This window comes from Gossypium arboreum, chromosome 5, assembly GCF_025698485.1.
Source record: "Gossypium arboreum isolate Shixiya-1 chromosome 5, ASM2569848v2, whole genome shotgun sequence".
NCBI lineage: Eukaryota > Viridiplantae > Streptophyta > Magnoliopsida > Malvales > Malvaceae > Gossypium > Gossypium arboreum.
Genome location: NC_069074.1, coordinates 67,911,765 through 67,939,068, shown reverse-complemented (window position 1 = coordinate 67,939,068; position 27,304 = coordinate 67,911,765). Strand labels below are relative to the sequence as shown.

Sequence of the window (27,304 nt, the reverse complement as noted above, 5' to 3'; positions counted from 1 at the left end):
TCAATTCATAACCTTTACCCAACAACTATGTCGAAATAACAAACTAGTTATCCTTAATTGCATTTACGCTTCATGATTTGTGGGATCCGATTGGATAATTGATCAAGAACGTCTCTCCCTAATTAACATGTGATTAAAGGATTATTAGGATGATTCAAGAACACAATTTAATGTTTGAAAAATATAGGCAAGACCCAAGAAACAAAACAGCCCCCTTTCTTGCACACAGGCGCACGCACCACCATCCATGGTGGGAAAAATTGGGGCTGAATTTTTAAAACGGTTTGAGATCTCATTAAAATATGGAAAAATATATTTGAAATTATTTAAAATTCATAAAATTCCAGATCTATAAATTTTTTTAATTGAAAATATTAATCAAGAAAATGAAGAGAAAAGAGATCTTACCCAAGCTAGTTGAGAGAAACAGCAATGAAACTTTCATAGCAATGTTCGGGATCAATCTTGGGGTTCAAGATTTTAGATTGGGGGCTGATTTAGATGAGGATAAATTGGAACAACATAGTAAAGGATATGGTGCACAATCATGATGCAAAAGAAGAAGAAAGAGATGGTAAAATGGGAGGTGTATGCGACAACAACAACGGGAGAAAGAAAGAAAATTTAAGAGAACAGATGAGAGGAAGAAGGTGAATGGCTAGGGTAGGGAACAATTGAATTAAAGGATGAAAAATAAAATAAAAATTTGTACCTATACTTAGGGTTTAAGGGTATGGATGGCACAAACATAAAAAAAAACAAGGGATTTTGTAAAATTGAATTATTTTGCAAGGGAAAGGATTCAAACTTGGGACCGCATTTAATTTTCATACCTTCTCATATTTCTTTTAACCATTAGGCTTCTTCCTCATTCTTGAAATAATTTTGCATTATTTATTTTAAAAACAAGGCATGTCACATACTAGGGTTTAAGGCAAAATTTGCAAAATCATAAAAATGATGATAGAGAAGAGATTTGAACTTGGGTTTCAAAGAACTTTTCACTAACACTTAACCAACAAACCAATACCTCATTTTTTTCCTAAAAATGCATAAATAATCTCAAAAATTAGGGCTTGACCACTCTCTTTCAATTCCTAAACCCAATTCTACTAACCCCCAATTTTTGGGATGTTACATGAAATCTCAAAATGGTATGTGTAGTTGAGTGTCAAAATATCAAATGCATATGTTGCAATTTTTCTGCAGTAAACTACAATGTCTCATCATGACGAGCCACAATGTCATTGCAACGTGAAATCGACGTCGGGGTTCCATTTATCGCATCGTCAGGACAAGCAATCATTCCCAGGCAACATTGTGACCTGTTTTTCGTGTCATCTCAACGTGGCTGCTGAGGGGTTCAGGCATGTTTTGAAACCTTTACTAATAAGTCTTAAATTTTAAATAATAAAATTGGAGGTCTTAAACAACACAAAATTTTTTGAAAAATTTACATGACTTGGTTTTGTACATTTAATTTTTGTATGGTAACTTCAATTTCTTAAAGTGTTTTATTTTGATATTTTGTAAATTTTACGATTTAGTCCTTAAACTTCGATTTGCAATTAAATGAGTTTTAAGGGTCGCTTTAAGCTAAATTTTTCTGTGACAGCCCAAAATTGACCCTAGTCGGAAGGTGGTCTCGGGACCACAAAACCGAGGCATAAAAATAATTAAAAATTTATTTTGATGCCTATAATATGTGTGTGCTCATGTATGACATTTTATGATGATTGATTTAGTGTTATAAGGGTGTATTCCACAAGAAAGGACTTAGTAATGAACTTTGAAAGTATGATAGGGAAATGTGTGATGACTAATTAAAGCATGCATGCAAAATAATGGACTTGCATGTCAAATTCCCCTTTTATAGGTGGTGGCGGCCATGACAAGGGAGGATGGGCTAAACATGTCATGAAACATGTTTTGTTGGTGCATTAGGGTGAAATAATAAACAAAGGTGTATGGGTGATAAAAAAATGAAAAAAAAATGTGTGTGTGTGGTAATCCCCCCCATTGCCGTGAGTTGTAGAGAAGGAAAGAAAAAAATTTTGTTCATCCTTTCTTTGAGCCAAAACTAAGGAAGAAGGAGGATTTTTGCTTCATGCTTGGTTTGGAAGAGATCTAGAAGGAGATTTGGCTAAGTTTGCATCAAGATTAAGGTATGTATGAGGTTGTGTTAGGAGTTTCATGCATGCTTTGGTTGCTAACTTGATGTGCATGTTAGCCATGGCTCAAATCTTTGTTAAGCCATGGAAATGGTATTTGGCCAAAGTTGTTATGGTGATAAAGCCATTGCATGCTAAGTGTGAAGCTTGATGATGATGCATGCAATGATGGATTGTCTACTCTTGAGTAAGATTTTGAGTTTTCTCTTTGTTTTATCATGATTGAAATTGAAAAGGAGCATGATTGTCATATTCGGCCATGATGCATTCTTGAGCATGATTCATGCTTCTTGCATGTTAGTTAAAAATTTGTGTTTTGGATGGCTATGGACACCTTGAAAATTCGGCCATGCTCATATATGCATATATATGATTGCACATTATGTTTGGTTATGAACTAAGTGATGAATATATTGGTTTAAAGAAGAAAATGTGGAAGAATGCTTGTGAAATTGCAAGCACAATTCGGCCTAGCACACATATAAGTGCTTGATGCTATATTATAAGTTTTGAGCCACAATGTGCAAAGCATTAATTAGTAAATGGCATGCTGTTTTTGTGAGGTATTAAGTGCAAAATTGACCTCAACATGTACATGAATATTCGGCCTTGGGTAGCCTATTGAAGGCCTTAGCATTTCCTTGATGCTCAAATAAATTGTATTGAATTGCTTGATGTAGTATAAAATGTGCATGACCATTGTGTATTCAAGCTAAAGAGTGGCCATATGACCATTTAAAATCCTTGTCATATTCGGCCATAAGCAAGCACAATGAGGTTTTAATAAATCGAATTTGTTTGAATTAGCTCAAGAGCTAAGAGGGCCACAATTGGACAAGGGGAAGGAAAAGGTGATCGAATAGCCGAAAAAGCCGTTCGACAACATCCGAGGTAAGTCCTCAAGAAGTGACCTTACTTGAATTATGTGAGATGAAATATGGATGTGTATGATTATTGATTATGTGTGTATGAGTATTTGAATTCCACCGGGCTAAGTCCCGAAGGCGAATATGCTAATGATTATAATTGTGTTTGAGCCTTAATAACGAAAATGAAATATGTATGTCCAATGATTATTGATGTATGTGTGCATGAGAAATTGAATGATATCCGGGCTAAGCCCAAGACAATTATGCTGAAATTTATATCCGGGTTAAGACCGAAGGCAATTGTGCTAGTAGCTATATCCGGGCTAAGACCGAAGGCATTCGTGCAAGTTGTTAAATCCGGGCTAAGACCGAAGGCATTTGTGCAAATCGTGATATCCGGGTAAAGTCCGTAGGCCTTGGTGCGGGTTACCATAACCGGGCTATGTCCCAAGGCGATTGAGCAGTACCGACATCCGGATAAACTCGAAGGTATGAAATTTGAAAATTATGAGCTTGCTGGAAAATTTCAGCTAATGCACTTGTGAAATTTCCCAATGATAAGGTAAGTGCGGTGTGTGCTTTGCTGCGCTAGGAGTAAGCGTATGAATATCCGCTCCTATGATGGAGCGAGTTATCGGCCTTAATGAAGCCGTTATTTGTGTATGAACATAAGAGTTGAGATGGTGAAGTAAGTATGATTATGTGAATGTGCATTAATGAAATGATGCATTTAACTATGTGAATGTATTGCTGTAATTAGAGTTGATTATATTCCTTGAGACTTACTAAGCATAAAAATGCTTACTCATTGCTTTGGCTCTCGGTTTTCTAGATTTACATTTCGATAGCAATCGGATTCGGGATCGTTGAAGTCGAAGTCATCCACACTATCAAGCCTCCATTTTGGTATAAATTTTGGTTGAACTTGAGATGGCATGTATAGGACTACCTCTTGTTTGTTAAATATGTTGTAATGTAAGTATATACGGCCATGCGAAAATGGCTCGAAAAGGAAGCATGAACTTAGACTAATTGTGGTTTGTATGTATATATTTGGTGTCATGATGTGGCTATGGATTGGAAATGGGAATGTTGGTCATATGATCAGCCATTGGCATGGTTAAAATGATCATATATGAACCTATGTATGGCAAGACTAGTTGGTTCATGGAGACTACCAAATAGGTAAGACCTACCTTAAAACAGATGCTGCCAGCTGCAGTGGCGTGAATGTGAAAAATCACCAAAATTCATAGGAATGGAATTAAATAGTGAATAAGCTATGTAAATGAACCTTGATGAGTCTATTTTCTTATGGAAGAAACGAAATGGTCATAGGAGTTACAGGTTAAGAGATATTAAAGCTATTGTGAGACAGGGCCAGAATGGTTTCTGGGTTCCCTGTCGCAACTTTAAAATTCACTATAAATTATCCAAAAATAATTAGGAGACATACCTTATATGTACAGATTCCATTTTGAGTCTAGTTTCATTAGAAACAAATGACACCAACATTAAAGCCCTGTACAGAGAGATATTCAAGTTATACCGCGCGAAGGTCAGAGCAGTCGATCCCTGTAACATGGGTGACTTTAACTAATAAACTGTACTAGTTGGCCCGACCAAAATTCTAGAAATAAATCCATGGATGGATATATGAGTCTAAATTCAGGAAAATTTACGAAACCAGTTTCGAGTTGTGAAACTCGAGATATGATTTTAAGGCGACGGTGATGCAGTCTTCCAGCCTGACTGGAAATGTCAAATTGGTGGGCAAACCATGTGAACTTGGCTTGTTAACCCCTCGTGTCCGACACCGCAATGGTCTCGGGTTCGGGTGTTACAATTTTATTGGTATCGAGCCACGGTTTAGTCGATTCTAGGACTACCGTGATGTGTTTGGGGTCTAGCTATACATGCCATTAAATGATGAATCGATAGTGTGGGGATTTCGACAATTTGACTTTGTGTTTGTTATTAGCAATGGATCCGATCCCAACCGAAGCGATAGCTGATGGTGTGGAGAGTGTGGCGCTGCTCCCACGCAAGGGACAGCGCCGGGACTCTCAACCTATGGCCAGCAATCCTAATGACGAGGCTAGGCAAGCCTTTTATAGTGTGATGAGCGAATGGTTCAATCAATACATTTGAACCAACACGGTGTTCCACAACCTCCGTTCCCGACAAATGCAACCTCGCACCTACAATACCTCCGGTGACTGACCAAATAAGGTCAAGTAAGCCCCAATCGATAGGATTCAAAACACGGGCCACTGAATTTAAGGCTACGGATGATGATGATGCCGAAGCGAGCTGAATTTTGGTTAGATAACACTATCCGGGTGCTTGATGAGCTATCCTGTACACCGATGAGTGCTTAAAGTGTACCATCTCCTTGCTACGCGAGTCCGCCTACTATTGGTGGAGTACTCGACTTGTGGTGCCTAGAGAGCAAGTGACTTGGGAATTCTTTCAAACCGAGTTCGAAAAAGTATATCAATCGAGATTTATCGACCAAAAGTGGAGGAATTTCTTGATCTTAAGCAAGGTTCTATGTCCGTTACCGACTACGAGCGAAAGTTTGTGAGGCTTAGCCGACGCGAGAGAATGCATTTCGTCCGAAGCTATTATGTAAACAGCGAGGATGGGCTGAATGATGATATAAGGATGTTTGTTGGCATTCTCGAGATCGAGAGTTCGAGTACTCGTTGAGCGAGCTTGTAAAGTCAAGAGCTTAGAAAGGAGAAACAAAAAGCTGATGTGGGAACTGGAGAATTCGAAAGAGGTCCTCGGAAAGTCTCTTCAACAAGCATCGAAGGATTTCGAGATGATGCGAGCCGGTCTAGAGGCGTTTGGGCTTTTCTAGACGAGGACGCGATCGACCCCTGTGACCACACGAGTCACTTGATCGCCATGGTGGAAATGATCGCCGAGAGAGGCGGAGTGTCAACATTGTGGCAAATGGCATTGAGGGAGCTGTTGGTTTCGTGATCACTCTGCTATAAGTGTGGATCGGCCGACCACTTTAGGAAGGATTGCCCGAGGATGCTTGAGCAGAATGTGAGTCGAGTGGAAACTCGGGTACTACCATTGCTCGAGGTAGGCCACCTAGAAGTATGGGCAATGTCGATTGGCGGTCGAGAGGATCTAGAGATGCTACCATCAGATCTGAGGCTCGTGCTCCTGCGAGGACTTATGCCATACGCGCACGCGAGGATGCTGCCTCTCCAGATGTCATTACCGGTACTTTCACTCTTTTCAATACAAATGTGATTGCTTTGATTGACCCTGGTTCTACTCATTCATATATATGTGAAACCTTAGCATCCAGTAAGACTTGCCTATCGAGTTTACTGAGTTTGTAATTCGGGTATCAAACCCCTTGGGTCATTACGTGCTTGTCAACAAAGTGTGCAAGAAAAGTCCCCTAGTGTTCCGAGGTTCTTGTTTTCCGTCGAACTTGATGCTTTTGCCGTTCGATGAGTTCGACGTTATTCTTGGTCTGGATTGGTTGACCATGCACGATGCGGTTGTAAATTGAAAGAGCAAGACTATCGATTTGAGGAGCTCGAATAACAAGATAATCTGGGTTGAGTCTACGGACTTAAAGGAGTTGCCACCGTATAATATCGCCGATGTTGGCCCGAAATATGTAAGAAAAGGGGCGAAGCGTACCTTGCGTCGTGCTTTCGATGACAAGGAATCGAAAAAGAAACCCGAATCTGCCCGTGGTTTGTGAATACCGGATGTTTTCCCAGAAGAATTGCCGACTTACCACTGTTCGGAAGTAGAATTTGGCATCGAATTGGTACTGGTACCATTCAATTTCGATAGCTCCGTATCGTATGGCATTAACGGAGTTAAAGGAATTGAAGGTCAATTGCAAGAATTGACGGATAGAGGTTTCGCTCGACCGAGTTTTTTTTCTCCATGGGGCGCACCGGTATTGTTTGTGAAAAGAAGGGCGGAAGCATGAGGTTGTGCATCGACTATCGTCAACTCAATAAAGTGACGATAAAGAATAAATATCTGTTGCCACGAATTGACGATTTGTTTGATCAATTAAAGGGAGCCTCGGTGTTTTCAAAGATAGATTTAAGGTCGGGTACTATCGGTTGAGGGTCCGAGAATCGGACATACCCAAAACCGCTTTTAGAGCGAAATACGGTCACTCTGAATTCTTGGTGATGCCGTTGGGGCTCACTAATGCCCTACGGTGTTTATGGATTTAATGAATAGAATTTTCAGACCATACTTGGATCGGTTCGTAGTTGTATTATCGATGACATTTAGGTCAATTCGAGATGAAACCCGAACACACGAGGCTAGTGTTGCAAATCTTACGAGATAAGCGATTATCATAAAGTTTGGTAAATGTGAATTTTGGTGAAAGAGGTTAGTTTTTTTGGGGCGCGTGGTGACGCGATCGGTGTCGGTGGACTGAACAAAATTTCGACCATAGTCAATTGGAAACCTCAAGGAATGTTACCGAAGTTAGGAGCTTTTGGGGCTTGCTTGGGATACTATCGACGATTTGTGAAAGGTTTTTCGATGATAGGCTGCGTCGATGACGAAACTACTCCAAAAGATGTTGAGTTCGAGTGGTGAACACTTGTCAAGAAAGTTTCGATCGACTAAAAACTTGTTTAACCGAGGCCCCAGTGCTAGTATACAGTGAGTCCGGTAAAGAGTTTGTCATATCTGATGGCGCATCCTTGCTTGGGTTAGGTTGTGTGTTGATGCAAGAAGGTCGAGTTGTGGCTTACGCGTCAAGACAACTAAAGCCGCATGAGAGAAAATATCCGACCCATGACCTTGAACTAGCAGCCATAGTGTTCGCCTTGAAGATATGGCGGCATTACTTGTTTGGAGAAAGGTGTCATATTTATTCGGACCACAAGAGTCTAAAATATGTGATGACTCGAAAAGATTTAAACTGCGACAAAGGCGTTGGCTTGAGTTGTTGAAAGACTATGAACTCAGCATTGATTATCACCCGAGGAGGTGCTAGTAGTCGAATTAGAGGCCAAACCATTATTGATTCATCAAATACTTGAATCTCAAAAGGTCGACGTGAATTGGTCGCTAAGCGAGCGAATGTGTTTCGGATGAAGAATCGAATTTCAGATTGACGACAATGACCGCTTGACGTTCAAGGGTCGATTATGTATTCAAGGGATTGAACTTGTTTCGATGATTTTGAGCGAGGCTCACGATGAGTCGAATGTCAATCCACCGGGTAGTACTAAAATGTACAATGACACAAACGCCAATTTTGGTGGCGGTATGAAATAAGACATTTCGAATTTGTTTCAAGGTGTCGATATGTCAACAAGTGAAAGCGGAACATCAAGTGCCATCGGGATTACTTGACCAATCATGATACGAATAGAAATGGGATCGAGTGACAATGGATTTTATATCCGGATTACCGATTAATCGGCAAGTAAGAAAGATGCGATTTGGGTCATTGTTGATAGACCGACCAAGTCTGCTCATTTTATCCTGTCATACGGATTTTTCGCTCGATAAATTGGTAGAATTATCGTCTCCCAAATTATTCGATTGAATGGGGTGCCTATTTCTATCGTGTCGGATAGAGACCCAAGATTACGTCGCGATTTTGGAAAAAAATTGCAAGAGGCTTTGGGTACCAAGTTGCATTTCAGCACCGCCTTTCACCCCCAAACCGATGGTCAATCCGGCGGATAATTCGGATACTTGAGGATATGTTAAGATGTTGCGTCCTCAAGTTTAGTGGTTCATGGGAGCGGTATTTGCCGTTGATTGAATTTGCTTACAACAACGACTTTCAATCAAGTATTAAGATGGCACCCTACGAGGCCTTATGCGATCGTAAATGCCGTACGCCATTGTTTTGAATGAGCTCGGTGAAAGCAAGATTTTCGGTGGATTTGATTAGGGATCTTTGAGCGAAAGTGAAAGTAATCCGTGAAAGTCGAAGATAGCCTCCGATCGTCGAAGTCGATGCAGACACGAAGCGTAAGGATATCGAGTATCGGTGGGTGATAAAGTGTTTCTCAAGGTATCGCCTTGGAAAAAGATACTCGATTCGGCGAAAGGGCAAGTTGAGCCGAGGTTCGTTGGGCCATATGAGATATCCGGCGAGTCGATCCGGTGGCATATCGTTTGATTTTGCCCCGAACTCGAAAAGGTTCACGATGTCTTTCACGTTTGATGCTTGACGCTATAGATCCGATCCATCGCACGTGATTAGTCCATCGAAATTGAAATTCAAGCTAATATGAGTTATGAGGAAGAACCGATTCGTATCCTATCACGAGAAGTGAAAGAGTTGTGAAACAAGCGGGTTCCGCTAGTAAAAGTGTTATGGCTCAAGCACGGGATAGAAGAAGCTACTTGGGAGACCGAGAACTCTATGAAAGAGCGATATCCAAACCTATTTACGGTAAGATTTTCGGGACGAAAATTTCTTAAGTGGGGAGAGTTGTGACAGCCCAAAATTGACCCTAGTCGGAAGGTGGTCTCGGGACCACAAAACCGAGGCATAAAAATAATTAAAATTTATTTTGATGCCTATAATATGTGTGTGCTCATGTATGACATTTTATGATGATTGATTTAGTGTTATAAGGGTGTATTCCACAAGAAAGGACTTAGTAATGAACTTTGAAAGTATGATAGGAAATGTGTGATGACTAATTAAAGCATGCATGCAAAATAATGGACTTGCATGTCAAATTCCCCTTTATAGGTGGTGGCGGCCATGACAAGGGAGGATGGGCTAAACATGTCATGAAACATGTTTTGTTGGTGCATTAGGGTGAAATAATAAACAAAGGTGTATGGGTGATAAAAAATGAAAAAAAAAAAAATGTGTGTGTGGTAATCCCCCATTGCCGTGAGTTGTAGAGAAGGAAAGAAAAAATTTTGTTCATCCTTTCTTTGAGCCAAAACTAAGGAAGAAGGAGGATTTTTGCTTCATGCTTGGTTTGGAAGAGATCTAGAAGGAGATTTGGCTAAGTTTGCATCAAGATTAAGGTATGTATGAGGTTGTGTTAGGAGTTTCATGCATGCTTTGGTTGCTAACTTGATGTGCATGTTAGCCATGGCTCAAATCTTTGTTAAGCCATGGAAATGGTATTTGGCCAAAGTTGTTATGGTGATAAAGCCATTGCATGCTAAGTGTGAAGCTTGATGATGATGCATGCAATGATGGATTGTCTACTCTTGAGTAAGATTTTGAGTTTTCTCTTTGTTTTATCATGATTGAAATTGAAAAGGAGCATGATTGTCATATTCGCCATGATGCATTCTTGAGCATGATTCATGCTTCTTGCATGTTAGTTAAAAATTTGTGTTTTGGATGGCTATGGACACCTTGAAAATTCGCCATGCTCATATATGCATATATATGATTGCACATTATGTTTGGTTATGAACTAAGTGATGAATATATTGGTTTAAAGAAGAAAATGTGGAAGAATGCTTGTGAAATTGCAAGCACAATTAACCTAACACACATATAAGTGCTTGATGCTATATTATAAGTTTTGAGCCACAATGTGCAAAGCATTAATTAGTAAATGGCATGCTGTTTTTGTGAGGTATTAAGTGCAAAATTGACCTCAACATGTACATGAATATTCGGCCTTGGGTAGCCTATTGAAGGCCTTAGCATTTCCTTGATGCTCAAATAAATTGTATTGAATTGCTTGATGTAGTATAAAATGTGCATGACCATTGTGTATTCAAGCTAAAGAGTGGCCATATGACCATTTAAAATCCTTGTCATATTCGGCCATAAGCAAGCACAATGAGGTTTTAATAAATCGAATTTGTTTGAATTAGCTCAAGAGCTAAGAGGGCCACAATTGGACAAGGGGAAGGAAAAGGTGATCGAATAGCCGAAAAAGCCGTTCGACAACATCCGAGGTAAGTCCTCAAGAAGTGACCTTACTTGAATTATGTGAGATGAAATATGGATGTGTATGATTATTGATTATGTGTGTATGAGTATTTGAATTCCACCCGGGCTAAGTCCCAAGGCGAATATGCTAATGATTATAATTGTGTTTGAGCCTTAATAACGAAAATGAAATATGTATGTCCAATGATTATTGATGTATGTGTGCATGAGAAATTGAATGATATCCGGGCTAAGCCCCGAAGACAATTATGCTGAAATTTATATCCGGGTTAAGACCCGAAGGCAATTGTGCTAGTAGCTATATCCGGGCTAAGACCCGAAGGCATTCGTGCAAGTTGTTAAATCCGGGCTAAGACCCGAAGGCATTTGTGCAAATCGTGATATCCGGGTAAAGTCCGTGAGGCCTTGGTGCGGGTTACCATAACCGGGCTATGTCCCAGGCGATTGAGCAGTACCGACATCCGGATAAACTCGAAGGTATGAAATTTGAAAATTATGAGCTTGCTGGAAAATTTCAGCTAATGCACTTGTGAAATTTCCCAATGATAAGGTAAGTGCGGTGTGTGCTTTGCGCGCTAGGAGTAAGCGTATGAATATCCGCTCCTATGATGGAGCGAGTTATCGGCCTTAATGAAGCCGTTATTTGTGTATGAACATAAGAGTTGAGATGGTGAAGTAAGTATGATTATGTGAATGTGCATTAATGAAATGATGCATTTAACTATGTGAATGTATTGCTGTAATTAGAGTTGATTATATTCCTTGAGACTTACTAAGCATAAAAATGCTTACTCATTGCTTTGGCTCTCGGTTTTCTAGATTTCGCTCGATAGCAATCGGATTCGGGATCGTTGAAGTCGAAGTCATCCACACTATCAAGCCTCCATTTTGGTATAAATTTTGGTTGAACTTGAGATGGCATGTATAGGACTACCTCTTGTTTGTTAAATATGTTGTAATGTAAGTATGTACGGCCATGCGAAAATGGCTCGAAAAGGAAGCATGAACTTAGACTAATTGTGGTTTGTATGTATATATTTGGTGTCATGATGTGGCTATGGATTGGAAATGGGAATGTTGGTCATATGATCAGCCATTGGCATGGTTAAAATGATCATATATGAACCTATGTATGGCAAGACTAGTTGGTTCATGGAGACTACCAAATAGGTAAGACCTACCTTAAAACAGATGCTGCCAGCTGCAGTGGCGTGAATGTGAAAAATCACCAAAATTCATAGGAATGGAATTAAATAGTGAATAAGCTATGTAAATGAACCTTGATGAGTCTATTTTCTTATGGAAGAAACGAAATGGTCATAGGAGTTACAGGTTAAGAGATATTAAAGCTATTGTGAGACAGGGCCAGAATGGTTTCTGGGTTCCCTGTCGCAACTTTAAAATTCACTATAAATTATCCAAAAATAATTAGGAGACATACCTTATATGTACAGATTCCATTTTGAGTCTAGTTTCATTAGAAACAAATGACACCAGCATTAAAGCCCTGTACAGAGAGATATTCAAGTTATACCGCGCGAAGGTCAGAGCAGTCGATCCCTGTAACATGGGTGACTTTAACTAATAAACTGTACTAGTTGGCCCGACCAAAAATTCTAGAAATAAATCCATGGATGGATATATGAGTCTAAATTCAGGGAAAATTTACGAAACCAGTTTCCGAGTTGTGAAACTCGAGATATGATTTTTAAGGCGACGGTGATGCAGTCTTCCAGCCTGACTGGAAATGTCAAATTGGTGGGCAAACCATGTGAACTTGGCTTGTTAACCCCTCGTGTCCGACACCGGCAATGGTCTCGGGTTCGGGGTGTTACAATTTCAAAAATGGTTTAAAACTAAATGCCCAAGATACTAATGGGACTAAATTCCATGAATTATGAGTTTTTGCTTGTGATGTGCAAAATGACGATTTTACCCTAAATTGGTAACTTGTGTTAGTTGAAGCATAATTTAGGCTTGCATGTTTAAAACTACTTGATTAAGCATGATTTGATGGTGTGATGGTTGGTTTTATGGTGTGTTTGGATGACTGGTATGGAGAGTTACGTAAGTGTTTAATGTGACGTTTTAGATTCAGGTTGGTTCATTCCGGTCGGGTTTGGGGCGCCACATCAAACATAAAAAAGTCAAGTAAACTAAAATGAATCTAAAATATATAAAAATACTCAAGAAACGAAGCATATTTAAGTAAGATATAGCCCCAAATAATCATATGATAAGGACTCATCATTACCCTCATAAAACATCATTAATCTCTTTGGGATAAATTTGTTCTCCCAATATGATCCTATTTTATCTCACAGTAATCATTACACCTTCCTTCATGAAATGTCAAGTACTATCAAATAGTAATCAAATCATTTATCACAAAGATAAATGACCAGTGACTACATTTACTTTTCATCATTCATGTAATACCGATTATAGGATATCATTTACCCTTTATTAGGCTATGAGTTCCATTATTGTGAACTTATGCTACATATTGTAAAACTTGTATATCTCATGTACCAGCTTTCAGTTCCTTATCTATTTGAACTCAGGTTTTCATTTACATCAAAGTATATGAGTCACACAAAATAGCAAATCATCCACTTAGGATTAAGGTATGACACACTATGAACGTCACAAGTGAATAAATTCATAAATGAATTTAGGATCTATTCTACTTGGGTCTTATCCGATGTACTGCCAGCCCTGTTAGTGACATCTATGTATTTATCTTTTGGGAGTCATCCACTCCAATACCCAAGACAAGGTATCTCCCCAATTGAACTTGATAGACAATTTATTAGTTTTTCAATTGGTTTGTTCAATTTCGATTAGACTAAGGACATATTTAGATTATTTGCTAATATAAATCATCTTTTCGTATTATGATCTGACAACATAATACTTTTTAGTATTAGTTAAACGTTAGATAATTAGTGAGCTAATATTTATTTTCATTTTACTTTGAATGCAAAACTTGTGGAGGGCAAGATACAAAGATATTAATGAAACTAATGGATATTTTAATTAACCAGTTTGTTCAAAAAATAAAAGTACATATAGACAGAATTACTACATGATACATTATTCTGCAATATGGCTGAGCACACTGCATTTAGCTCTGCGTGCGACGAATCATCTAACTTTCGCTTATTTGCTAAAAGCTCCTTTAAAAATTTAACGGAATTTGGCATCTGCAAAAGAGCTTCAATAAACGGTAAGTTAATATGTTATTTTTTCAACAGTTTAAGGAATTTACAGAATTGTTCATTTGTATGGTCTTTCTTAATCGCATTTGGATATGGCACACGAGGTTTATATTCCTTTATGACCCGTTTTTGCTCGTTGTGGCTCACCTCAACCTTACCTTTATCTACCACATCTTCTTGTCTCAATTTTGGCTCATCTTCAACTAACCCTTCTTCATCTCGGACAGTAATCACATGAAGTTGCTCTCTTGGGTTAGTTTCGGTATTACTCGATAAGCTACCTTGTGGTCATTCTGAAATCATCTTGGCAAGTTGACCAATTTGATTTTCGAGCCCTTAAATCAACGCTTGCTGATTTTTTAGTGTGGTTTCATTATTTTGGAAGTGAGTTTCTGACACGAAGATGAATTTCGTTAGCATCTCCTCAAGGTTCGGCTTCTTTTTCTGCTGGTAAGGTGGTTGTTGGAAACCCGGAGGGGAGTGGTGGCCTTTGATTTCCTTGGCCTCCCCATGAAAAATTTGGGTGGTTTCTCCAACCTGCATTGTAAGTATTACTGTAAGGATTATTTTAAAGTCTAGGATTATTACCCATATAATTCATTTGCTCATTTTCCATAATAGGACCGTAAGGTAGATTTTTTGAATTGCTCATTCCACATCCACTCGTGTCACACTACATCACCGGATGTACCTACGAAAAACCACATAAACCATTAATCTTTCTATTTAAAAGTTCTACCTAATTTGACAACATGGTAACCTCATCAACGTTAAAAACACTGACTGCTTTTGTCGACTTTGTCCTCATAACTTGCCACTGATAATTATTCAGTGACATCTCCTCTATGAACTCATAAGCCTCCTCAGGTGTTTTATTATTTATAGTACCACCGGTAGCTGCATCAATCATTTACCTAGTTGAGGGGTTCAAACCATTGTGGAAAGTCTGAACCTATAGCGATAGAGGTAACCCATGGTGAGGGTACATTCTCAATAGATCCTTATACCTCTCCCATGCATTGTGTAGGGTCTCTAAGTCCATTTGTGCAAAGGAAGAGATATCATTCCTCAACTTTGCTGTCTTGGCCAGTGGAAAGTATTTCAATAAAAACTTTTCAGTCATTTGATCCCAAGTAGTGATGGAACCTCGTGGTAAGGAGTTCAACCACTGCTTGGCCTTATTTCTCAATGTGAAGGGAAATAATCGTAGGCGAATGGCGTCGTCAGAAATGCCATTTATCTTGAAAGTATTACAGAGCTCTAAGAAATTGGCCAAATGAGTATTTGGGTCTTCATCTTGCAAACCATCAAACTAAAAAAACTGTTGAATCATTTGAATAGTGTTAAGTTTCAGTTCAAAATTATTTGCAACAATAGTAGGTCTAACAGTACTCAATTTAGCCCCAGTGAGAGTGGGTTTGGCATAATCATACATGGTACGAGGAGTAGGATTTTGATTTACAGGATTCGCGGCAACCAAAGGAGGTAGCGGATTATTCCGATTTTCATCCATCTCCTCGGTAGTATTAGTATCGTCCTCGTGCTCTTCCTCTATATACTATAAGCTTCGCCTTATTTCTCTACGATTTCTACAAGTTGTACTTTTAATTTCACTATTGAATAATAATGGTCCTGACAGATTCCTTCTACTCATAAACTATAGAAACCTGCTAAAAGAAAATAAAAGAAAAAATTAGTAAATTAAAATAAAAACAAAAACAAATTGCAATAAAAAAATGGCTAAAGTAATAAAAAATCAAGCGTTCCAAATATCTTAGTCCCCGGAAATGGCGCCAAAAACTTGATGATCGTTTTATGAACCACTAAACTAGACTACGATTACGACTAAGGGAAGCGCACCTATCGAATGATAGTATTAGTTACGGTAAGTCCAGAGTATCGTATCCACAAGGACTAAAAGTACTAGTATTAACTTTCTTTCTATTATTTAGCCTAAAATATAAGGGATTTATTTTAATCTAAAATTAAATAAATAATTAACTACTTAACGCGACATAGAGTGAAGAAAGTAATCGAATAAACTAATAATAAAGACAATACCCAAGGAAGAATTCACCTAGACTTCACTCATTATTCTGATTCTGAATCTAACGATTTATTCACTTGTCTAGATCCGTCGAAATCCCTAAATTATGTTAATATCCCTTTCGAGACTAAAAACAACTGACTCTAGGTTGATTAATTGAAATCTCTTTCTAATTAAAACCTCTATTGTCGCATTAACTCGATCTATGGATTCCCTTATTAGATTTGACTCTAATTCGGTAGATTTATGTTGCCCTATTTCTAGGGTTGCATGCAACTCAGCTTAATTATGGCGGATGTACTCTTAAACAGGGGCCTTGTGACAGCCTTAAAACGACCCTAGTCGGAATGTGGTTTCGGGACCACAAAACCGAGGCATAAAAATAATTTAATATTTATTTTATTGCCTATAATATGTGTTAACTCATGTGTGACATTTTTGATGTTTTGATTTAGAGCTATAAATGTGAATTTCACTAGAAAGGACCTAGTAGAAAACTTTGGAAGTATGATGGGGGAATGTGTAATGACTAATTAAAGCATGCATGCAAAACAATGGCCTTACATGTCAAATATCCCTCTTTTTATAAGAGGTGGCCGGCCATGACAATGAGGGATGGGCAAAACATGTCATAGACATGTTTTGTTGGTGCATTAGGGAGAAAAGAAATAAACAAATAAGCATCGGTAATAAAGAATGAAAAAAAAATGTGTGTGAGTGAACCCCCCTATTGCCGTGTATTGAAGAAAAGAAGAGAAAAAAAAATTGATCATCCTTTCATTCTCTCTTGACCGAAAATCCTAAGGAAGAAGAGGGAATTTTGCTTCATGTTTGGTTTGGAAGAGGATTAGGAAGGGTTTGGCTATACTTGCATCAAGATTAAGGTATGTTTGAGGTTGTGCCATGAGATTCATGCATGTTTTTAGTTACTAGCTTGATGTTCTTATTAGCCCATGGTTCAAATCTTTGTTATATCATGGGGATGGTATTTGGCCAAGGTGGATTTTGTGTTAATGCCATTGCATGTTAAATATGAAGCTTGTTAATGGTATATGTGATGGTGGATTGATGGCTCTTGGACTTTCTTTTTAGTATTTTTGAGTAAGACATTAAGTTCTTTGCTTAATCATGACCAAAATTATGGTGTTGTGATGTATTCGGTCATGGTATATCCATAAGTATGATTCATGCATGTTGCATGGTAGGTAAGATTTGAGCTTTGGATATGTGTTTATATTTGGATATAAACAACTTGAGATTCGGCCCTTGCACCTACATGAATATGTGTTTGCACATGATGAATTGGTATGACATATATACTATTTCAAGGTGTATATTTGCTTGTGATGATGTTTCGGTTATGTAGTAAATGAGAGATGTGTATTGAGCTACAATATGTAATGCGTTAGTTAGTAAAATGTATGCTGTTTTTTTTTTGTGTGTGGTATTAAGTGTAAAATTGGCCTCAACATAGACATGCATATTCGGCCAAATGAAGTAGATTGGTGTGCATGTATTCGGTTAGAGGCAACCGTATTGAAGTCTTATCTTGGCTTAGATAATTGACTAAATGGGAAATAAGTGAGGATGGTTGCCGAATATACAAACATACATATGCATGTGTAATTGAATTATGAATGTTTAGCAAGATGGTTAAACTAGTTGATTTATTGATTAAGCTCAAGGAGTTAAAGAAGAAGAATCAAGCAAGGGAAAGACGAAGGTCATCGAGTAGCCGACTTGGACTGTTTTACCCAACACAAGGTAAGTCACTAAGCATATATTTTGTATTGATTTGAATAGACATAATGTCTATGTAATTATGCCGAAAGGAATGATGAATTTATATACATGTGTGTATGTGGTGATGGAAGTATTGAATGGAAGGAAAAGAGGTGAGATGTATTGAGTTGTTGATTTCGGCACTAAGTGTGCGAGTATAAACATTTGTGATCATGAGAATGGCACTAAGTGTGCGGGTTTAAAACTTGTACAGCACTAAGTGTGCGAGTTTGATCATGTAGCACTAAGTGTGCGAGTTGATTATATAGCACTAGGTGTGCGAGTTGATTATATAGCACTAGGTGTGCGGACTCACTATATGCTTTTGAATCACTATTGACACTGAGTGTGCGACACTATTGAGTTGATCACGCATAATGGATCGGGTAAGTACCTTGAGTTCATGGCTAACAGCGCTAAGTTTATATTTGGGGTCGAGCTTAGTAAGTTTGAACCTATGTGACAATGTAAATTGAAGTCACGTACATAAGAATTATCGCGGAATGAGTGAAAGGTCATGTAGATGTATGATTGAATCGAAGGTCTAAGGAACTATGGTATAGTTCGGTTTGAATGGAGTAATTAGCCTCGTTCCATTTTGTTTCCTCTTGCGATAATGTTATTAATGGTTGTTAGTGCATTGCTTATGACTTCTTGAGTTATATACTCATTCGGTGTTTGCTTGTCACCTATTTTAGGTTTCTTGGACTCGACTTTTTGCGTATTCGGGACCGTCATCGAAGTCATCACACCGCTAACAACTTTTGGTATTTTCTTCGTAGTTGGTCTTGGAGTACATTTCGGCATGTATAGGCTATTATGTTTTGTTTGAACTTGGTATGTAAAATTTTGAATAGCCATGCGAAAATGGCTTATAAATGTTTTGAGCATAATGTTATAATCATTTGGTATGTATATGCTCATTAAAAGCACGAAATGTTTGGCAACGACCAGCCATTAGAATGGGTCATCATGATTATATTTTGGACTATATATGTAAAAGGGTGGTTGAATCATAGAAACTATGTGTTAGAGAAAGTCTACCCTAGAAATAGATGCTGGCAGCAACAGTGATGTGGATGTGAAAAATCACTAAAAATAGTAGGAATGGAATTAAATAGTGAATAAATTATGTAAATGAACCTTAATGAATCCATTTTCATATGGAAGAAACAAAACGGTCATATGAGTTGTATGTTAAAAGATATTTGGGTTTTCGTGAAATAGGGCCAGAACGGTTTCTGGATTCCCTGTTCCGACTTTTAAAATTCATTATAAATTAACCAGAGATAATTAGGAGTCATACCATATATTTATAAATTCCACTTTGAGTCTAGTTTCTATAGAAACAAACGACATCAGTATTGAAGCCCTGCACAGGGAGTTATTCGAGTTGTAACTCACGAAGGTCGGTGTAGTCGACCCCTGTAACATAGGAGACTTTAACTAATAAAATGTACTAATTGGCTCGACCAAAAATTATAGAAAAAAATATGTAGATGGAAATATGAGTGTAGTTTCAGGGAAAAATTACGAAACTGATTTTCAAGTTGTAAAACTCAAGTTATGATTTTTTAAGCGACTAGTACACAGATTGGCAGCTTGTCTGGGAAATTCTCAATAAGTGGTTTGAAGTCTGTTAACACCTCGTGTTCGACTCGTGACGGTCTCGGGTTCGGGTGTTACAATTTTATTAGTATCGAGCTATGGTTTAGTCGGTTCTAGGACTATCATAGCACGTATGAGTCTAGCTATACATGCCTTAATGTTAATGTTTAAATGTGTGATGACTTGACGGTTAAAATTATTGTTTTGATTAGTAAATGGATCCGGTGTAGAGAGAACCTTGGCGGATGACGTTGAAAGTGTAGCGGCTGCTCCTGCACAAGGGGCGTCGCTGTTGAACCTCGGTCATCTGCGAATAATCGGGGTGAGGGGCTAGACAAGCCTTCTTTACCATGATGAATGAGTGGGTCGCATAATATGCCCGAACCAATCCATTGTCCAACAATTCCGAATTTGAATAATCCACCCCAAGAGCCGTAATGCCATCGATTCTCGACCACGTGAAATTGAGTAAGCCACCGTAGACTTGATTAGGAAGCGCGGGCTAAAGAGTTCAGGCCATAGTTCTTGATGATGCCGAAAGGCCGAGTTCGCTTGATAACACTATTCGGTGTTTGATGAATTGTCATGCACACGATGAATGTCTAAAGTGTGCTATATCCTTGTTAAGAGGCCGAGCCTACTATTGGTGGAGGACCTTGATTTCCATAGTTCCAAACGAACAAGTTACTTGGGATTTCTTTCAAACGAGTTTGAAAGAAATATATTAGTCAACTGTCATCGATCAAAAGTGTAAGGAATTCTTGGAACTCAAGCAAGGCCGTATGACATGATCTGAATAAGAACATGAGTTAAGTAAGACTCGGTCGGTATGCCCTAAGTGTGTGGCTGATGAGGTTGCTATGTGCAAGAGGTTTGAAGAAGGATTGAATGAAGATCTAAAGCTACTAGTGGGTATTTTGGAGATAAAAGAATTCATAACACTAGTTGAACGAGCACGCAAGGCGGAGGAACTTGGAAAGGAGAAGAAGAAGGTGAATTTGAAGCTAGAGACTATCGCAAAAGATCGACGGGTAAAGCTCCGTTCTCGGCTGTAAAGAAGTTCGGGAGGACACCAATAAATCGAGGACGATCGCGGAATTTCCATTAGAAACACGACCATTGATTTTACTCCAGAGCTACTTGGTAGCTAGTGTGGGCAATAACCGTCAAGAGAAACACGATGCCCCAATGTGGGAGAAGACACATAGGTGAATGTTGGGGTAAGTCTACCAATAGGGCTTGTTACGGATGCGGTTCGAAGGACCACTTCATTAGAGATTGCACGGAGCTTGATGAGAAGAATAGGATGCAAGGTGCAAGACCTAGTGGAATGACAGCTAGAGGTAAACCACCAAGAATTTCAGGAGGTAGGGATGGTAGTCAGAGAGGGGCCACTGATACGGCTGTTCGGTCTGAGACCCGTACTCCTGCTAGGGCATATGCCATCCGTGCATGAGAGGAAGCATCCTCCCCTGATGTTATCACTGGTACTTTCACTCTCTTTGATACTAATGTGATTGCTTTGATTGACCCTGGTTCTACTCATTCTTATATATGCGAAACCTTAGCATCCAGTAAGACTTTACCTATTGAGTCTACTGAGTTTGTAATTCGAGTGTCAAATCCTTTGGGTCGTTACGTGCTTGTCGACAAAGTGTGCAAGAAATGTCCCCTAGTAATCCGAGGGTCCTGCTTTCCGGCGGACCTGATGCTTTTGCCGTTTGATGAATTTGATGTTATTCTTGGTTTGGATTGGTTGACCGTGCATGATGCAGTTGTGAATTGTAAAAGCAAGACTATTGATTTGAGGTGCGCGAATAACGAGATAATCCGAGTTAAGTCTACGGACTTAAAGGGGTTGCCAGCTGTAATATCAACAATGTTGGCCCAGAAACATGTAAGAAAGGGGTGCGAAGCATACCTTGCGTATGTACTTGATGATAAGGAATTGGAAAAGAAACCCGAATCAGTGCCGGTGGTTTGTGAATACCCGGATGTTTTTCCTGAAAAATTACCGGGTTTACCACCTGTTCGGGAATTAGAGTTTGGTATTGAGCTTGTACTTGGGACTACGCCAATTTCGATAGCTCCGTATTGTATGGCACCAATCGAGTTGAAGGAGTTGAAAGCTCAGTTGCAAGAGTTGACGGATAGAGGTTTCGTTCGACCAAGTTTTTCACCTTGGGGTGCACCAGTGTTGTTTGTGAAAAAGAAGGACGGAACCATGAGGTTGTGCATCGACTATCGTCAGCTTAATAAAGTGACAATAAAGAACAAATATCCGTTACCGCGTATCGATGATTTGTTCGATCAACTGAAGGGAGCCTCAGTGTTCTCAAAAATAGATTTGAGATCGGGCTATTATCAGTTGCAAATTCGGATTCGGACATACCCAAAGCGCCTTGAGCGAGATATGGTCACTCGAGTTCTTAGTGATGCCGTTTGGGCTCACTAATGCCCTGCGGTATTTATGGATTTGATGAATCGGATCTTGGACCGTATTTGGATCAGTTCGTAGTTGTGTTCATTGACGACATCTTGGTCTATTCAAGAGATGAGACCGAACATGTGGAGCACACGAGATTAGTGTTGCAAATTTTACGGGATAAGCGGTTATATGCTAAGTTCAAAAGTGTGAGTTCGGTTAAGAGAAGTTAGCTTCTTTGGTCATGTGGTATCTGCATCGGTATTCGAGTCGACCGAGCAAAATTTTAGCCATACTTAACTGGAAGCCTCCAAGAAATATTCTTGAGGTTCGAGCTTTTTGGGACTTGCCGATTACTACCGACGGTTTGTAAAGGATTCTCGATGATAGCCACACCCATGACGAAACCGCTTGAAAAGATGTCAAGTTTGAATGGATGGAAAAGTGTCGGAAAAGTTTGACCAATTGAAAACTCATTTGACGGAAGCTCCAAAGACTAATACTGCCGAATCGGCAAAGAGTTTGTCATCTATAGTGATGCCTCCCTACTTGGGTTAGGTTGCGTATTGATGCAAGAAGGTCGAGTTGTAGCCTATCGTCGAGACAATTAAAGCCACATGAGAAAAATTATCGACCCATGATCTCGAATTAGTCGCCATCGTATTCGCCTTGAAAATATGGCGACATTACTTATTTGGTGAGAAGTGCCATGTATTTTGGATCACAAAAGTCTCAAATATTTGATGACTCAAAGAGACTTAAATTTGAGACAAAGACGTTGGCTTGAGTTGTTGAAAGATTATGAGCTGGTCATTGATTATCACCCGGGAAAGGCTAATGTGGTTGCGGATGCCTTAAGCCGGAAATCATTGTTTGCTTTACGAGCAATGAATGTACACTTGTCTATCCTACTCGACAATGTGTTAATAGCGAATTAAAGGCCAAACCATTATTGACTCATCAAATTCGAAGCTCGAAAAGTTGATGATGAGTTGGTTGCAAAAGCGGGTGAGTGTGTTCGAACAAGGAATCGGAGTTTCAAATTGATGATGACGATTGTTTGAGGTTCGAAATCATTTGTGTGTTCCAAGAAATTCGAACTCATTTCGATGACTCGAGCGAAGCTCATTGTAGCCGAATGTCAATTCACCCGGGAGTACGAAGATGTACAACGATTTGAAATGTCGGTTTTGGTGGCATGGTATGAAACGAGACATCTCCGACTTTGTTTGAGATGTTTAATATGTCAACAAGTGAAAGCGGAACATCAAGTGCCTTGAGGTTACTTCAACCGATCATGATACCCGAGTGGAAATGGGATCGAGTCACAATGGACTTTGTGTCCGGCCGCCATTGTCGACTAGTAAGAAGGATGCGATTTGGGTTGTTGTTGATAGACCGACTAAGTCGGCTCACTTTATCCTGTCGTCGGATTTTCATTGGATAAACTAGCTGAATTGTACGTTTCTCGATTGTGAGATTACAGTCCGATTTACATTGTGTCGGATAGAGATTCGAGGTTCACCTCGCGATTTTGGATGAAATTGCAAGAAGCTTTGGGTACCAAGTTGCATTTCAGCACCGCCTTTCACCCCTAAACCGATGGTCAATCCGAGCAAATAATTCAGATACTTGAGGATATGTTGAGATGTTGCATCCTCGAGTTCAGTGGTTCATGGGAACGACATTTACCTTTGATTGAATTCTCTTACAACAATAGTTTTCAATCAAGTATTAAGATGGCGCTTACGAGGCCTTGTACGGCGTAAATGCCGTACACCATTGTTTTGGACCGAGCTCGGTGAGAGCAAAATTTTCGAGTGGATTTGATTAAAGATCTTGAGCAGAAAGTAAAAGTAATCCGTGAAAATCAAAGATAGCCTCCGATCGTCGAAGTCGTCGCGGATCTCAAACGAAAAGACATTGAGTATCGGTGGGAGATAAAGTGTTTCTTAAAGTTTCGCCTTGGAAAAAGATACTCGATTTGGGCGCAAGGGCAAATTGAGTCCGAGGTTCATCGGGCCATATGAGATATCCGAACGAGTCGGTCCGATTATGTATCGTCGATTTTGCCCCGAACTTGAAAAGATTCACGACGTCTTTCATGTTTCGATGCTTCGACGCTATAGATCGATCCGTCATGCGTAATTAGTCCATCGAGGTTGAAATTCAAGCCGATATGAGTTATGAAGAAGAACCGATTCGTATCCTAGCTCGTGAAGTGAATGAGTTGCGAAACAAAAGGGTTCATTGGTGAAGGTGTTATGGCTTAAACACGGGATAGAAGAAGCTACTTGGGAACCCGAGAACTCTATGAAAGAGCGATACCCAAATCTATTTACGGTAAGATTTTCGGGGACGAAAATTTCTTAAGTGGGGAGAGTTGTGACACCTTAAAACGACCCTAGTCGGAATGTGGTTTCGGGACCACAAAACCGAGGCATAAAAATAATTTAATATTTATTTTATTGCCTATAATATGTGTTAACTCATGTGTGACATTTTGATGTTTTGATTTAGAGCTATAAATGTGAATTTCACTAGAAAGGACCTAGTAGAAAACTTTGGAAGTATGATGGGGAATGTGTAATGACTAATTAAAGCATGCATGCAAAACAATGGCCTTGCATGTCAAATATCCCTCTTTTATAAGAGGTGGCGGCCATGACAATGAGGGATGGGCAAAACATGTCATAGACATGTTTTGTTGGTGCATTAGGAGAAAAGAAATAAACAAATAAGCATCGGTAATAAAGAATGAAAAAAAAAATGTGTGTGAGTGAACCCCTATTGCCGTGTATTGAAGAAAAGAAGAGAAAAAAATTGATCATCCTTTCATTCTCACTTGACCGAAAATCCTAAGGAAGAAGAGGAATTTTTGCTTCATGTTTGGTTTGGAAGAGGATTAGGAAGGGTTTGGCTATACTTGCATCAAGATTAAGGTATGTTTGAGGTTGTGCCATGAGATTCATGCATGTTTTAGTTACTAGCTTGATGTTCTTATTAGCCCATGGTTCAAATCTTTGTTATATCATGGGGATGGTATTTGGCCAAGGTGGATTTTGTGTTAATGCCATTGCATGTTAAATATGAAGCTTGTTAATGGTATATGTGATGGTGGATTGATGGCTCTTGGACTTTCTTTTTAGTATTTTTGAGTAAGACATTAAGTTCTTTGCTTAATCATGACCAAAATTATGGTGTTGTGATGTATTCGGTCATGGTATATCCATAAGTATGATTCATGCATGTTGCATGGTAGGTAAGATTTGAGCTTTGGATATGTGTTTATATTTGGATATAAACAACTTGAGATTCGGCCCTTGCACCTACATGAATATGTGTTTGCACATGATGAATTGGTATGACATATATACTATTTCAAGGTGTATATTTGCTTGTGATGATGTTTCGATTATGTAGTAAATGAGAGATGTGTATTGAGCTACAATATGTAATGCGTTAGTTAGTAAAATGTATGCTGTTTTTTTTTTGTGTGGTATTAAGTGTAAAATTGGCCTCAACATAGACATGCATATTCGGCCAAATGAAGTAGATTGGTGTGCATGTATTCGGTTAGAGGCAACCGTATTGAAGTCTTATCTTGGCTTAGATAATTGACTAAATGGGTAATAAGTGAGGATGGTTGCCGAATATACAAACATACATATGCATGTGTAATTGAATTATGAATGTTTAGCAAGATGGTTAAACTAGTTGATTTATTGATTAAGCTCAAGGAGTTAAAGAAGGAGAATCAAGCAAGGGAAAGACGAAGGTCATCGAGTAGCCGACTTGGACTGTTTTACCCAACACAAGGTAAGTCACTAAGCATATATTTTGTATTGATTTGAATAGACATAATGTCTATGTAATTATGCCGAAAGGAATGATGAATTTATATACATGTGTGTATGTGGTGATGGAAGTATTGAATGGAAGGAAAAGAGGTGAGATGTATTGAGTTGTTGATTTCGGCACTAAGTGTGCGGGTATAAACATTTGTGATCATGAGAATGGCACTAAGTGTGCGGGTTTAAAACTTGTACAGCACTAAGTGTGCGAGTTTGATCATGTAGCACTAAGTGTGCGAGTTGATTATATAGCACTAGGTGTGTGGACTCACTATATGCTTTTGAATCACTATTGACACTAAGTGTGCGACACTATTGAGCTGATCACGGACAGTGGATCGGGTAAGTACCTTGAGTTCATGGCTAACAGGCGCTAAGTTTATATTTGGGGTCGAGCTTGGTAAGTTTGAACCTATGTGACAATGTAAATTGAAGTCACGTACATAAGAATTATCGCGGAATGAGTGAAAGGTCATGTAGATGTATGATTGAATCGAAAGGTCTAAGGAACTATGGTATAGTTCGGTTTGAATGGAGTAATTAGCCTCGTTCCATTTTGTTTCCTCTTGCGATAATGTTATTAATGGTTGTTAGTGCATTGCTTATGACTTACTGAGTTATATACTCATTCGGTGTTTGCTTGTCACCTATTTTAGGTTTCTTGGACTCGACTTTTTGCGTGTTCGGGACCGTCATCGAAGTCATCACACCGGCTAACAACTTTTGGTATTTTCTTCGTAGTTGGTCTTGGAGTACATTTCGGCATGTATAGGCTATTATGTTTTGTTTGAACTGGGTATGTAAAATTTTGAATAGCCATGCGAAAATGGCTTATAAATGTTTTGAGCATAATGTTATAATCATTTGGTATGTATATGCTCATTAAGAAGCACGGAAATGTTTGGCAATGAATAGCCATTAGAATGGGTCATCATGATTATATTTTGGACTATATATGTAAAAGGGGTGGTTGAATCATAGAAACTATGTGTTAGAGAAAGTCTACCCTAGAAATAGATGCTGGCAGCAACAGTAATGTGGATGTGGAAAATCACTAAAAATAGTAGGAATGGAATTAAATAGTGAATAAATTATGTAAATGAACCTTGATGAATCCATTTTCATATGGAAGAAACGAAACGGTCATATGAGTTGTATGTTAAAAGATATTTGGGTTTTCGTGAAACAGGGCCAGAACGGTTTCTGGATTCCCTGTTCCGACTTTGAAAATTCATTATAAATTAACCAGAGATAATTAGGAGTCATACCATATATGTATAAATTCCTCTTTGAGTCTAATTTCTATAGAAATAAACGGCATCAGTATTGAAGCCCTGCACAGGGAGTTATTCGAGTTGTAATGCACGAAGGTCGGTGTAGTCGACCCCTGTAACATAGGAGACTTTAACTAATAA

At 38.9% G+C, this 27,304-nt stretch overlaps 1 non-coding gene across 1 annotated transcript; it reads left to right on the top strand.

The window, feature by feature from the left end:
* Positions 1–15,141: 15,141 nt before the first annotated feature.
* Positions 15,142–15,248, top strand: LOC128293527 (small nucleolar RNA R71). Its single transcript, XR_008283708.1, has one exon. It is a non-coding gene; the product is annotated as a small nucleolar RNA R71 (small nucleolar RNA).
* The last annotated feature ends 12,056 nt before the right edge of the window (positions 15,249–27,304 follow it).